Here is a 16,451-nt window from a genome sequence, read left to right on the forward strand (position 1 = left end):
GTGCGAAGGATTACTTCCTTGCACGAAACTATCTATTGTGATTTCTTGCACGAAAAATAGGGGGCATCTCTGTCATTTTTCAGAGAACGCAATTTGGTGCTTTAAGTACCCTTTGGGATTGCTTGAATTACTAGGCTTCAAAAGATCAAAGATTTTACATTCTATTGTCATCCTTTGTTTTTGTCCTTTAGTTTGAGTGTGTCTGTCAGTAGTGGCCTTTAGAGATTCATTGGTTGTTAGGTTGTTGCTTAAGTCTTTTGTTGTGATCTTTGTGATCCTCGTATGTTGAATGTTGTATGCATCCATACTTGTTTTTTTTTTTAAATCTTGAATTTTATTTATCCTTGTTCCAAGGATCTCTAAGTGGGGCATTACAAGGATGCTCTTACATTAGAAACCCAAGGTAATTTGAGAAATGACCTTGTCACGTCTCAAGTATTTAAAGGAAAACCAAGATGGTTAACCTTCTCCCTTGCTATCCATGATAAATATCCTACTATTCTCCCTTTAAATTTCACAATGCACTCTTCATAAATTGTTTCCTTGTACTTTTTTAACATGGTTGTCTAATATCTCTTTAATCTCCTTTGTAGAAAAAATAGCTACTAGAATACTCAAGTATGCTTCTACAACTTTATCTCCATCACCTCCTTCTTTATACTATGTCATATCTAAAATGCTAAATAATGATAAAATATTTAATTTAATAGACAACTCTACCTCATAGGAATTTCTAGAATCATGCCTTTTCACTATCATGCATGGTTCAAACTTCTTCATTTTCAACTTATTATATGTACCCACTAGAAAATGCTACTTTCTTAAATGAACCATGACTTCATCACCAATATGAAATTCCTTATACCTTTTTTTCACATCTATCTTAGTTTTGTACTATGTATTCATCTTAATAATGTCCCTCCTCACCTCCTCATGGATGTTCTTCAAATGTTTAGTAAAATCTTCCACTTCAGCACTACTTATTTCTATATTATCCAACTACCACAATTCAGAAGAATTTATAGGAGCACTCCCATATACAATATGGAATGTTGATTTACTAGTACTACTATTGATAGAATTATTGTATACAAATTTTTCCTATGGTAAAATCAAATCCCAACCCTTTACTTTATCTCCAACTAAGCATCTCATCAAATTCCCCAAACTCTAGTTTACAACTTCATTTTGTTAGTCAACCTGTGGATGATGTCATGAACTAAACTTCAAATTTGTCTTCCATTTCTTCCACAATATTTTCCAAAAATACCCAACAAACTTGGTATCTTGATCATAAACTATACCCTTTGGTAGATAGTGTAGTTTCATCACTTCTTTAAAAAAACAACTATGCCACATTATGTAAGACCCCTCGTCGAATGTACTTGTTTAAATATGAATTTCTTGTTAAACCCTTTATAGGATACTTGAATGTATATATGAGTATGACAATGCAATATTATGAGAGATTGTCATGGTTATTACTTGAAACCATGTAGAGGACATTATGATAATTCTGACTATCTTACATATAATGATTTGATGATTGTTGCAATGATATTATTTAATACATACCCTCTTCTAAATCTTTATAAATTTGAAGAAAAATATTATCAACTCACTATAAGTACCATAAAGCAGCTTAATTTTAAATATTATAAGTGTAATCACCTAAAAATGGTCATCTAGACTATTAGCCCCCTTCTCAACATTTTGGTTAAATTAATTTAATCATTTATCTAGACCAAATTGCTAATAACCAATTTATTTGATTATAACCTATAGTTTAACTATGCTATCCTAAGTTCATTATTTGATTAAAAGAACATGTCCCCTTTTAATTAAACAAAGCACCCCATTCTTCTAACCCACTTAAAGTGCACACATAAAGTCCTTTTTCTATTTTACAATTAAAAGAAAAGGCTTGTGAGACTTTTGTCTTATGTGACATGTCAACTTATATTCTATTGGTTGACTTGTGTGTGCACATGGATCACTCCTATTTTTGAATTCAACCGTTGATCATCCACCATCTTCATCTTGATCTCCACCGTCCGTACATCTTTAAAAGGGAGAGAGCTTTCCCCCTCAAAGGATCCATCCATCTTTTGAATATTGTTATGCTGCAGGTTTTCTAACAGGTTTCTTGGGAGCTTTGTGGAGAACTTCTCACTCCTTGTCTACATTCTCTCATTCCATCATATTAACATAGGATCATATGGAATTCTTAGCATAGTTGCATGTTAGTTTAGTTTTCATTCTTGCAATAATCTCACATAGCTCAATATTTGGTTTTGTAATACTCTCATTCATGCTTAGCATAGCTACATTTTGCATTATCATCTTAGCTTAGTTTCCATACTTGCATTGCATTCTTGAGGGATTCCTTGAAGATATTGGCACTCTTGCTCTTGTCTCAAAGAACCTCCCGTTGCATGGTTTACTAGCAAGAAGTACATTTCTAAGGCTTGGCTGAGAGCCTTCATGCTTGAATACTAACTTCTTGCACTCCGTGGATAGGGAGCTCTAAGCCGGCATCCAAGCATTCCAACTCATGGAATCGTTTGGATAGAATGGTTTAGAGCATGACACATTTCTAGTGTACATTTTTGGCACCCACCGTGGGGCTGGACTGTACGTTTCGCCCTACATTTTCTTATTTTCGCTTGCATTTCCCTTACTGCTCTGCATTTTTTTTTTTTTACAATCGCAGTGTTGGGTGACATTTTTCCAGTATCGCGTGATAGTTCACAATACTGTCGTGCGACACTTTTTTGGAAAAAGTGTCGCACTTGTAGCCTACATACTGTCACCCTCTTTGTAAAATTATGTCGCACGGCTGAAGGAATTGTATCGCCTAAACAAAAACTGTCGCCCCGCTATACTGTGAAGTATCGCGCAACATTTGTTCAGCAAAAAGTATCGCCTAACTTTTTTTTTGCTCGTTCCTTGAGGGTTTTGATAAAATTTCTTCTTAGTTGGATGACTATTGTTTTTAAGTAGAGTTCTAGGCTATTTTACAGAGGTTTAATTCATAGTTTTTGTGATTATTTCATGCTAACTTGTGGGCTAACGAGTTGTGATTGTAAGTTACCCTCTTTGTGAAGAAAAAAATTGAAACCTTGCATACAAAAGAATGCATGTCAAAGCTTCAAATACACAAGGTCTACTAACATTGTTTACAGGGCTACCCAAAGCATAAAAACCCAAACTTGCTTGATTTTTTGTTTCTATGTGTGGCATTGAATAATTGTTCATTTTTATAGGCACATAAAACTTGTGATTGGGATCTTTTGGTGATAGGAGAGTATGCTCTTCACCCTTGTGGTGAATAAAAAATCTTGACTTGCCATTTGGTTTCAAAAGCAAGGGGTAATTGAATCTTCCTAGCGTGTTTGGGAGGAAACAATTGGAATAGGAGAGTATGCTCTTCACCCTTGTGGTGAACCAGAAATCTTAACTTTCGAAAGTTGCTCTACTTTGTGTAGTTTAGAATCTTTTAGAGGGCTTGCTCTTGGACAACCTGAGAGGAACGACCCAAGTGGGGACAAGCAGATTACCCGGCTCTTCCAACCCACTATAAACTCAAGGCTATCAAGGACACAAAACCTTGGTAGACATAGTGTTTGTCTTCTCCTAGTGTGATCACTTATGGGATTTTGACCATAGGGAGATCACTAGGCAAGAATGCTTAAGGTACTCTTGTGGTTGTGAGATCGGTTACTCATCGCAAGGTGAGGTGTCCCATAATTGAGAGCAAGAGGAACACTATGAACGGAAGCCCGATCTAAAAACCCTAAGTTAGTAACTACCCTTTTTAGCCGCTCAATTTCTTGGTGCAAGGATCGATCCTAGTGGACTACCCGGATCACCCCAAGATTTACACTCACCATATGTGTTCCCTTGGTTGTGTTTATGGCATTTCCATGAAAAAGCCAATATCTCTTGTGGGAAACCACTTGGTGTGAGGCAAAGGAGCATCAAGCGTGGGCCAAGTTGTTGAGTAATGAACTGTGACTCTAAGATAGATTGCTTGGCTATTATTTTTTATGTTTTGACTAGTGTTAATGTTCTTGCAACATAAAAATTCTGATAAAAAGTTGTTAGGAAGGTCATTTTGATATCCCAAATGCATATTGATAAGGTTGTTTTTTCCCTTGATCAATTTTTTTGAGACATGTTACAACACTTACTATTTGCAAACCTTGTTGTTTACTGATACAAACTGAAACAAAAGGCTGTCTGATTGAAACGACTGTCTGATTGACAAATTAAAACGATATTCAAACCAAAAATTGACTTTTTTTTGCACAAAACTAACATTCTATCGCATGCTTTTAGGAGAAATATCGCATGACATTTTTTCAAAAAAATTATGTCGCATGTCAGTGTAAATTCTGTCACATTGTGTGGAATATTCAATCGCACTCAGTTCAAATATCTGTCGCTTGAACAAAATATGTCGTACTGTTCCTGAAATTCTATCACATGACACTATTTGTTGAACTTATGTCACCCTCCTTTTGAGAAAGTATCGCCTAGAGTCATTTTGGGTCAAAAACAGAGTTTGCAGTTGCATTTATTTGGTCTAAGGAGCGTCACGCTGGTCACCCTTGATCCTGGCTACGTATCAGTGTGTGAAGAATTTGTCCTAGGTTGAAAAGATGGGTTTAGTCTGTCGAATGTAAGTCTTGAAATTTCTTGATGAATCACTTGTCAAAATTTAGCTATTATTTTATTCTAGCTATCCGCTATTGAGCTTCTTGCTCGTTCGCTCTGCTCGAGTCACCCATGCTGTAAGATCTTGAGCACTGTTTGACAAGCCATCTATCACATTTTGACAAGTGACTAGTCCTGATTGTAAAAGCTTCAAATTCGGCTCACTTTTCTTGTCCTACTAAACAAAGACAACTCTTTACATGCCGGTCACAACTAGATATCAAGTTGGTAACGGTAGCCACACACCTTTCATTTTCAAGCAATTGGAAACACCACCCAAATGTCCTCACAAACAACCTTGTGATAAGAATCTTGAATTTGCTCAAACACAAACAGCTAATGTTCAGCACAATCCACTTTATAGTTTTGAAAATCCATTTGGTACACCCTTTGAGACACTCGAGGATATGAGTGGTATAGTCACTATGGTGCACCCTGATGAAATTAAACATCGCTTAGAAGAACAAGCACGTGAAACCCAAAAGACTTTGGAGGCTATATACGCTATGGAGAGAGAAAATCAACAAGCTGAAACTAAAAATCAGGTACGCTATGAAGGATATAAAGGAACTTGTCCTCGAAATCCTTTTGAGAACAATGATGGTAATCAAATGCCTCCAAGGACTCCTAGAGTTGTCGCTGGCGCATGTCCTTCACCTAAACCATCTCATCATGATAGTGATGAAGAAGTAACTAGCGAAGACGTGATCAAATTTCAACAAGATGGCTTCGCCCAAAAACTAATGCTCAGAGCTTTAGAGGAAAATGGAGACCAATACTTCTGATACATGACAGCTAGGGGATGGAAACTCCCTCAAGGTTTTAATGTTGAACATATTATTCCAAAGCGAGAGCCCATTGAGACTGAAATCTTAAGGGAAGAAATACGGGAACCAAGGAAACAATTTGCACAACTGCAAACTTCAAAAGAGCCACCTAAGACATCATTTGTTGAATCAATTTGCACTCTTCCATTTGATAGGAGTCTATACATGTTGCCATTTCCTAAGGATATAGAGGTTCCTAAGTATGACAAATACGATGGGAATGGTGACCCTCACGACCATGTGAGACATTTCTATGCTATTAGCATGGACTTTATGCATGAAGACACCTTTCTTATGCATTTTTTTCCTAGAAGTCTAAGAGGACAAGCTATGGAATGGTTCACAAAATTAAGTCCTCCTCTTAAAACATTTGACAAACTTGTGCAACGCTTCATCCATCAATATTCATACAACATTCAACATCCTGTGACTATGCTAGACTTATGCAACATCAAACAAAAACCAGGAGAATCTTTTGCAATATACCTTCAACGATGGAGATCTTTATACTCTCGGTATCCTTGGCAAGTGCCTGAGGCTGAAAAAATTGACATTTTTGTCAATACGCTTGTACCCAAATTATACTTTGATCTAAGAAAATAGTTATTCACATCCTTCAATGCCATGGTAGAAAGTGCATATCGCATTGAGGATGTTGCTATCAAAAGAGGTGACATTGCCATAAACAAGGATAGAGTTAACAGTGGAAACGGTAAAGACAAAGGCAAACCTTGGAACAAAAACAAGTATGTTGTCAATGATGTGGTAGTGGACACTCCTAAGACTAAGGAACTGGCATTTAACCTTTCCAATGCCATCCATGTAGCAAAGCAACAAGAAGGTTCAAAACCACAACCCTTTGACAAATGCTCTAAATTTGCAAAAAAGCAACGTGTTTACAAACCTATGATCGAATCTTATGAAGTGGTTTTAAAAACCTTAATTGCAAAAAAATTGGTTACCTTGCCAGACAACTCATGTCCTTACGACCCACTCGTTAGACCCCCATGGTGGAGAGAAGATCATACTTGCAGCTATCACCGAAGTAAAGGACATAACACAGAGAATTGCTTCAAACTCAAAGATGTAATTCAAGACCTCATCGAAGCTAGAAAAGTTGTTATAGATGGCCTTGTTAAGAATATTGATCATAAGGCTTTCCAAAAACCATTACTTGAATACGAAAAGGGTGAGACCTCAAGGGTAGCTACCAAAAAGAATCATGACACTAAAATCAGTTATGCTTACGCTAACACTGATAATGTTATAAGCATGCTTGAGCCCATTGAATACATATGTATGGCAAGCTCCAACAATGACAACTGGCCAAATTATGATACTAAAAATGAACAACCAAGAGTGGTCTTAAGGATGTGATCCACTCCTCAAGATAATACTGATACTAGACCCAAGGTGGTACTCCGAGTGGCTGAGTCTTCATCTTCTCAGGGTGAACCACTTAACGCTGTCACTAGGGGGCAATCTAAGGTTGTCCTAAAAGTTGCTAATGATCCTAAAAATGCTTCATCATCTAAGCAACCAATTACTTCCAAGATCTCCAACTATGATCTTGTTAGCCAACTGCAATGCACACAAGCACAAATCTCCATTTTTGAATTGCTAGAGTTATCTCCTTTGCACAGGGATATCCTTGAGAAAGCTTTACATTCTGCAAATGTTCCCATAGTTATTGATGCAAAAAAATTCCAAGCTATGGTGAACCACATCTCCTGACCTCACTATCTCACCTTTTTTGAAGAAGATGATTGAGCTCTCAGTCATCCCCATAACATTGCTCTTCATGTCGAAGTTCAAATCTTTCGTACCCGCGTCCGCCGAGTCCTGATAGACAATGGTGCAAGGTTAAATATCATTTCGTTTAATGTAATCCAACAATTGGGCATGTCTAAATTTGCCATCGATCCTAAGTGCAAGATCACTATAAAGGCCTATGATGAGGTCAAAAGGCCTTCTAAAGGTCTAATTGTACTTCCAATCAGAGTTGGTCCAGTTGAGAAGAATGTCGTTTTCCAAGTCTTAGACATACCACTTGCATACAACTTGTTGTTGGGATGACCATGGATTCACGATATGCAAGCAGTACCCTCTACATACCATTAGTGCATTAAGTTCCCTTTTAATGGTACTGAAGTGGTTGTCCCCGGTGACAACTCCATGTCTATCAACACATTACCTGTTGCTGAAATGCTAGTCCCGCACAATCGCTCTTCTCATGAGCTAGCACCATCTTTCACAAAATGTGAACAAAAACTAAAAATGATGAGCCTTGGTATGGGTGAGTACACTTTGGACTTTATTGTTGCCTTACCAATTTCCCCTCAGTCCTATGGGAAACCAACTATTGCAAAGAAGTCTTCTACTTCTGCTATGACACTTTTTGGCACTTTTGTGCAATCTTCCATACCATTGGAAGCAGAGAAGGAAGAACAAGCCATTAGGGACTAGATCTACAAAGAAGAGGAAGACGAGGAGGTTACAAGGACTACCCCTATTTCTCCCAAAAAATATGGAAAAGGCTATAAATTTTTGATAAAAATGGGCTACTAGGGCCACAGGTCCTTAACTGGTTGTAAGAATGCTCTAGTTGAACCTTTAAGTCAGACTCAAGGTCGTGATGCTCAAGACACCGCTGGTCTAGGCTTTGGGCTAAACAATAATACACCAAACTGTGATCGAAGATTGCTCATGTCTAGTGAATCAAAAGATGATGACTCTCCTGTAATTGCTACTACTGCACAAGATGAAGACTTTTTTCCTCTCACTTCCCTCCTTTGGGGAGAAGAAATAGTGACTACTAATAATGAAGAAGCTTCTACCTCCAAACAACAAGAACAAGAAGGGTCTACTTCTGAGGACATAAATAGAGGACGAATTAGGAAAACTATTGCTCATCTCATAGTTATGGGTCAAAGTATAGATTCTCATGAGTATGAGTGGGAAAGCCTCTCTGATGCATCTTGTGAGCTAGGGGTGGATGTCATTCATGCCTATGCAACCCAACCCGATGTAGTCAAATGGTCTAGTATGGGGTCGGATGAGTTTGACTCACAACATGTCTCAATGGATCATGCTAGTTCCTCCAGGACTATTCCTGAGTTGGACTCTTTTGCGACATTTTCTATAGGCTCAACTTCACAGGTCACTAGAGACGACTCCTTCCATATCAATCACATTGAAACTTCTCCCTCACTCTTGCTAATTTACCCAGATCTCATAGATTGTTCTATCCAAAATCAAAGACCTGAAATACAATCTTTCCAAAATGACTATGAGATTGGTTGTTATCTAAACGCAATTGAACCTGTCATTTCTTCCACCAGAAAACCCACGGTTAACATGAAAAAATCAAATATCAAGTACCTCAATCAAAAAAATAAAAGGAAAAATAAGCGATCAGATGGCGAAAACCACATTGTGGCAGTGTCTGATCCTCAAAAAAGTAAAAATAAAGGTGTATCTAATGGTGAAAACCTCTCTGAGGCACCTACAAATGAGGTACTTGGTAGTCTGCCAAGCTATTTCTAGGATAGATCTTTGGTTCTAGTTGAACCTACACAGCCTATCAACTTGGGAACAGAAGAATGTCCTCAGATTATCCATGTAGCTCAATCTTTGTCAAATGAAGAAAAGACACAGTTTGCTCAATTCTTTCAAGACAAGAAGGTCAACTTCACATGGACATACTCAGACATGCCAGGGCTTGATACAGATCTCATCATGCATCACTTATCAATCTCACCAGATGTCAAGCCTGTCAAACAGAAGTTGAGAAAAATGCATCCACATGTGGCCCTACTGGTCAAGATAGAGTTAGAAAAACTATTGAATACAAACTTTATTAGGGCCATTGATTATGCCGAGTGGATTTCCAACATTGTACCTATCTCCAAGCATGACAAATCCATACGAGTTTGTACTAATTTTAGAGATCTCAATAAAGTGTGCCCCAAGGATGACTTTCCACTACCAAACATCGATATGATAGTGGACATGACTGCGGGTTATGAGATGTACTTGCTCATGGATGGATTTTTTGGGTACAACCAAATAAAGATAGCTCCAGTAGACCAAGAAAAGATAGCCTTTACATGTGCATGGGTACCTTTTGCTGGAATGTCATGCCTTTTGGGCTCAAAAATGCTGGGGCTACATATCAAAGAGAAATGACAACCATCTTTCATGATATGATGCATAAAAACATGGAAGACTATGTTGATGACACATTGGAAAAATCAAAGAAACAAGACACACATCTCAAAGACCTTAGTTTGATATTGGACCATATGGAACAATTCCAACTTAGGCTGAATCCAAAAAAATGTGCCTTTGGTGTCACTTCTGGAAAATTGCTAGGTTATATCATTTCAGCAAAAGGCATTGAGGTTGACCCTGAAAAGGTCCAAGCTATCATGGATATGCCTCCACCAAAGACTATCAGTCAGCTTAGAGGTCTGCATGGACGGCTACAATCCATAAGAAGATTTATATCTCAATTAGCTGATAAGGCTCAACCTTTCAATAAAAATCTACATAAAGGATCTACCCATATTTGGAACAGTGACTGTCAACAAAACTTAGATCAAATCAAAGGCTACTTAGAAAAACTGCCAGTTTTGATTCCACCCATTCTAGGAAAACCTTTGATTCTATACATTTCAGCTATGGATTCTTCTCTAGGAGCACTCTTAGCCCAAAGTGATGACAAGGGTAAAGAAAAAGCCATATACTATATCAGCCAAACTTTGGTGGCTTATGAACTAAATTATACAAGTATAGAGAAGGCATGCCTTGCTGTAGTTTTTGCCTCCCAAAAACTTTGGCATTATATGTTGACCCATACAGTTCACTTGATTGGCAAGATAGACCCTTTAAAATATCTATTAAGTAAAGCTGCACTTACTGGTCGCCTTGCTAAATGGATGATGATTCTTTTCGAATTTGACATTTAGTATGTTGAACATAAGGCAATCAAAGGATAGGCCATAGTTGACCAGTTGGCTGACTTCCCACTTGAAGATTTAGCACCTATGCAAATTGAGTTTCCAGATACCTCGATCATGTACATTATTGACAAAACATGGAAGATGATTTTTGATGGATCCTACACACAGAATGGAGTTGGAGCAGGGATTTTGTTTGTTTCCTCTCATGGTTATACAAATCCAAAGTCCTACAAACTATTGTTCCCATGTACAAACAACATTGTAGAGTATGAAGCATTAACAAATGGGATCAAAATGGCCCTTGAATGGCAAATAACTAAGCTACACATCTATGGAGATTCTCAACTGGTTGTGAACCAAGTGAATAATGAATATCAAACAAAGGATGACAAGTTGATCCCTTATAAAAATTTGATAGACGCTCTAAGGAATTATTTTACCTTTGTAACATTCCAACATATTCCTAGAGCAGAAAACAAGGTTGCTGATGCTATGGCCACCTTAGCATCTATCCTCCAATTACAAGAACATGAATCGCGATTTGAGTTCCTGGTGGAAGAATTGTGTCATCTAGCCTATGATTCCTCAGATAACCAGGTGATCTACACTATTGTAGGTCATGATTCCTCCTGCTATGTGGCTATTTTCTCCTACCTACATGATCAGGTTAATTTTGAAACCCTCACGTGCAACCAAAAATGCCAACTCCTTCGTAATACCTCACACTACACTTTGGTCTCTAGTGACTTGTATAGGAAAGGTCTAGACGAAACGTTGCTTAGATGTTTAGAGCTAGAAGAGTCCGAGAAGGCACTTGCCGAAGTCCACGATGGCATTTGTGGGGCACATTCTAATGGCCTTGCACTTGCCCAAGAACTACTTAGGACGGGTTATTACTGGCCCACCATGCAAGCTAATGCTGTGTGCTATGCAAAGTCCTGTCAAAAATGTCAGCTCCATGGCAACTTGATACCCGGGTGAGAGTTAATCCCTTCTGTGACATATTGGCCATTTCAGCAATGGGCCTTTGACTTGGTAGGAAAGATTCATCCAAGCTCATCCAGCGGTCATAAATTCATCATCACAGCAACGGAGTATTTCACTAAATGGGTTGAAGTTGTACCATTATCTGCTGCTACAGGAAAACATGTTGCCCTATTTATATTGAATCACATCATTTGCTGATATGGTATCCCATCCTCTATTGTTACGGATAATGAAGGGCAGTTCAAGAATAAGGACTTAAAACGGCTATGCAAAAAGTTTCGAATTAAGCAATATTGGTCCTCCATTTACTATCCCCAAGGGAATGGCCAAGCTGAGGCCTCTAATAAAACACTACTGAAAATCTTACACCACACAGTTCACAAGTCTAGGAAAGATTGGCACTTGCAAATAATTCCAGCACTTTGGGCCTATAGAACCTCTATTCATACTCCTACATGGGCTACACCCTTTTCTCTAGTCTATGGATCTGAGGCTGTTCTCCCGTTAGAAGTCAAGATACCTTTCTTGCGCATCTCCTTACATGGGTTAATAACTGATGAAGACCATAGAGCTATGCGAGTACAGGAATTAGAGACTCTGGATGAACGTCGCAAGGCTACTTTTGATCACATGAGAGCTTATCAGAAGTGCATGTCTACACAATATAACAAGAAGTTTCACCCCTGTGAGTTCCAAGTTGGTGAACTCGTGCTTAGAGAGAATCCCAAAAATCAGCAAAATTGAGAACAGAAAGGGAAATTTGAACCTAACTGGTTGGGTCCTTACATTATCACAGCAGCATTTGGGTCTAGTGCTTACCAGTTGTCTACTTTAGAGGGAGAAGAACTTGCAGAGCCTATCAACATCCTACACTTGAAGAAGTTCTATACTTAGAGGCTTGTCGCTCAGCTATCTTGTATATATCTACGATCCTGAAAAAAATCCTAAAAATCAAAAAATGTCCTAAAAAAAAAAGATCTTCTTAGTGAAAACCTAGCAATAGGCACTTTGATGTATCACCAAAAAAAATAAAAAATAAATAAAAATAAAAAGTCCTGAAAAAATCTGTCAAGTGGTGAAAACCTGGAAACAGGCGCTACTTGAAACCCTCACACTTATGTCTATCAGTCTCAATCATCCACTTCGCTACACATTTCCTGGCTTGGAATTGTTTCTTGTCCTCATCTCAGGGGCATAGCTACTTAGCCTATTGAGGTATTCTTGTGCATTAGGGTCTCTTTAGCACTCACAAAATAGTGTTTCTCAACACTTCCCCCACCTTGACATCAAGTGCTTCTCAACACTTCTTAGAGAGTTTACCTATGGTCTTCGATGTCACGATATTTCTCACTATCGGGATAAAGTCTTGAAGAAATGGCCAAGTGACTTACACACACACACTTTAACACTTAAATGACTAAGCTATGCTGATCTTTATCTACTTTGTGTGATTTCTATGATGATTTCTTTACTATATGTTCCATCCCTAATAGTCTTTCAAGGATGTCATTGACTAGAAGACTGGGGGCATGGGGCATGTTTTCTTGATTTCTGCTTGTGGGTATACTTTGTTTGTCTATAGTGTTGTAAGCATTTATGCTTGACCTATTCAACATTATGACTTACAAATGTATCATCCTTGACTGTTTCGCAAGACCACACTCAGGGTTTATCCTGGCGCTTATGCCTTGATACAGGTGTAATCTTGCTAAATTAAACTTAGGGAATCTAATCACGTAGTTATCTTGACTTACATGTCTCTGATGCTTAGATTGGATTTCCACATACCTATCTGATATCGATAATATTCATATCCTCATTGTTATACTAGTGATGGTTGTATGATCTCATGATGTCCCTAATAAATTCTCAATGATGAAATTAAGAGTCTAAACGCTATACACTTCTTGTTGGTAAACCACTTTTCATATTAGCTTGCATTTTAGGTTCATTTTCTAGCTTAGTCTTGCATTCTTGCATATGGGGAGAGCTCTCTCTTCATCTTTTTGTGGACATAGCAGCTAACTCCTTTCATATATTTCTTTACTTCTTAATCTTTCACTTCATCTCTTTTCTATCTTATCATCACATTATATAAATTTTTGACCTCTTAAATAATTTCAACATCCTAGATTCATTTTCAGGATCAAAATCCAAATTTGAGTTCATCTTGATGGTCAAAATTGTCTTTTAAAATTCTACTTTCTTCTGAGTAGTTAGCTGATCTTTTGAGGTCTAATCTTTGAGTCATCACTAGGGCATCTTCATTTCTTCATGTCTTCATCATTTCCATACTTCACATCTACTTCTTTTCACTGTTTCATGTCTAAAATCACCTTTCTACTCATTTTGACCTAATTTTTATGTTATATCCTTCAAGGTCAACTCTAGTCAAATAGGGGCATTTTATCAATTTTTTTATAGTCATTCTTGGGCTCTAATCATCTATCTATCATCTTGGACATTGCTATATTCTCGATTTTCTTATGTCTAGCTACTTTCTACTTCCTCTTACCTCATTTTGATTTCGATCCCAAGGGGGTAGAAATACTCTATTGATGATTGTTACAGCTATCTATTTCTTAGGAGCATTTGTTTGACCTTATCACTTGCTCTCGATCTATTTGCTTTGCTAGATGTTAGAATTGTTTTTGGATCCTAACATCATCTTCCTAATGTTCAGTACTACTGCTATCAGGCTTTGCATTCAGGACTTGCTATCTATTTTTGCATTTCATTCTTTGGAATCAGATATCTATATCTATCATCGCCTACTTGGCTTCGATTTTCTTTGACATAATGTGCTCCTAGATCAATCATGCATTAGTCAAAGAGGGGCAAATGTAATCACCTAAAAATGGTCATCTAGAGTATTAGCCCCCTTCTCAACATTTTGGCTAAATTAATTTAATCATTTATCTAGACCAAATTACTAATAATCAATTTATTTGATTATAACCTATAATTTGACTATGCTATCCTAAGTTCATTATTTGATTAAAAGAACATGTCCCATTTTAATTAAACAAAGCACCCCATTCTTCTAACCCACTTAAAGTGCACACATAAATTCCTTTCTCTATTTTACAATTAAAAGAAAAGGCTTGTGAGACTTTTGTCTTATGTGACAAGTCAACTTATATTCTATTGGTTGACTTGTGTGTGCACATGGATCACTCCTATTTTTGAATTCAACCGTTGATCATCCACCATCCTCATCTTGATCTCCACCATCTGTACATCTTTAAAAGGGAGAGAGCTTTCTCCCTCAAAGGATCCATCCATCTTTTGAATATTGTTATGCTGCAGGTTTTCTAACAGGTTTCTTGGGAGCTGTGTGGAGAACTTCTCACTCTTTGTCTACATTCTCTCATTCCATCATATTAACATAGGATCATATGGAATTCTTAGTATAGTTGCATGTTAGTTTAGTTTTCATTCTTGCAATAATCTCACATAGCTCAATATTTGGTTTTGTAATACTCTATGCTTAGCATAGTTGCATTTTGCATTATCATCTTAGCTTAGTTTCCATACTTGCATTGCATTCTTGAGGGATTCCTTAAAGATATTGGCACTCTTGCTCTTGTCTCAAAGAACCTCCTGTTGCATGGTTTACTAGCAAGAAGTACATTTCTAAGACTTGGTTGAGAGCCTTCATGCTTGAATACTAACTTCTTGCACTCTGTGGATAGGGAGCTCTAAGCCGGCATCTAAGCATTCCAACTCATGGAATCGTTTGGATAGAATGGTTTAGAGCGTGACACATTTCTAGTGTACAATAAGTACATTATGATGTGTTAAGGTTGTTAGGTTATCATGTACAAGAGGTTATACTTTTGTATCTGGATGAGTTATTCAATTACTCAAAATTGTGGTTTAAATCATAAGCACTATGTGTATTCTCTAGGATAGATCTGCATAACTAGGTGATAGAAAGTTATGGACTTAGATGATTATGCTAATGGATATGAATTAAGGTTTTATGGTTTAGGTGTCCTAATGGAAATTGAGATTAGTTGATATGTTCATGTTTTGATACCCTATGATTTGAGACTTACTACATTGTTTAACTGTTTAAACATCAATTTTTACTAACGATGCTATGAAGTGTTTTACCTTATGACAATGATGTTATTTATAGTACCTTGATGATTAGGCTATATGCATTCAAATATTTCAGTATGCTCCATTTATGACTTTTATGATGTTTAGGATATGCATGCATGATGATGATTATTTCATTATTTTAATTTGAATTGACGAATATGATATGGCATTTCAATCATGCAATCAATTATGTGTTATTAGGTGTAGAACTAGAAATGTTTATTAAAATGAGAATGTAGAGTGTTTAGTCAATTGATTATGCAATTTGAATATATATACACATGTGATTTTATTGATCTAATGATGTTCAAATTAAGTGTGCAAGAAATTACCATGGAAATTTTTGGAGAGTCAATAACCAACCATATGTGCAAACTGTAAATGTCAAGGTTGAATCTAATGAAGATATTTGAACCTCATTGTTAAGTAACTTATTTTGTAATCATAAAGTGTATGTATGTACTAGGTGATTTCATTCTTAATTAGTGACATGTCAATGTTGTGTAATATTATTTTACAGTATCACTTGACACCTATCATGTGTGTATGCAATGACATGTCTATTAAGGTTGGCAATGTAACCCTAAACATATCTCACCTAATTAAACCTGCTTGATTAAGGTAATTGAATAGTCTCAACAATTCAGTTAATTGAATTAAAATTTGGCTAGTCACATGTAGAGGCCAAAAAAGGGTCCTATAAGCCAATTTTCATGAAAACCAAGTACCCATGTGGTAGGGGTATGGGTTGGGCACTTTTTAACCTTCTAGAACCTCCTATTGACTTTTACGACCCTCAAAATATCCAATTTTATTTTGATTGCAAAAATTGAGAAACTTCATG

Source organism: Cupressus sempervirens, chromosome 1 (genome assembly GCF_028749045.1).
Source record: "Cupressus sempervirens isolate cs-2001-9-10 chromosome 1, ASM2874904v1, whole genome shotgun sequence".
In the NCBI taxonomy this organism is placed as follows: Eukaryota; Viridiplantae; Streptophyta; class Pinopsida; order Cupressales; family Cupressaceae; genus Cupressus; species Cupressus sempervirens.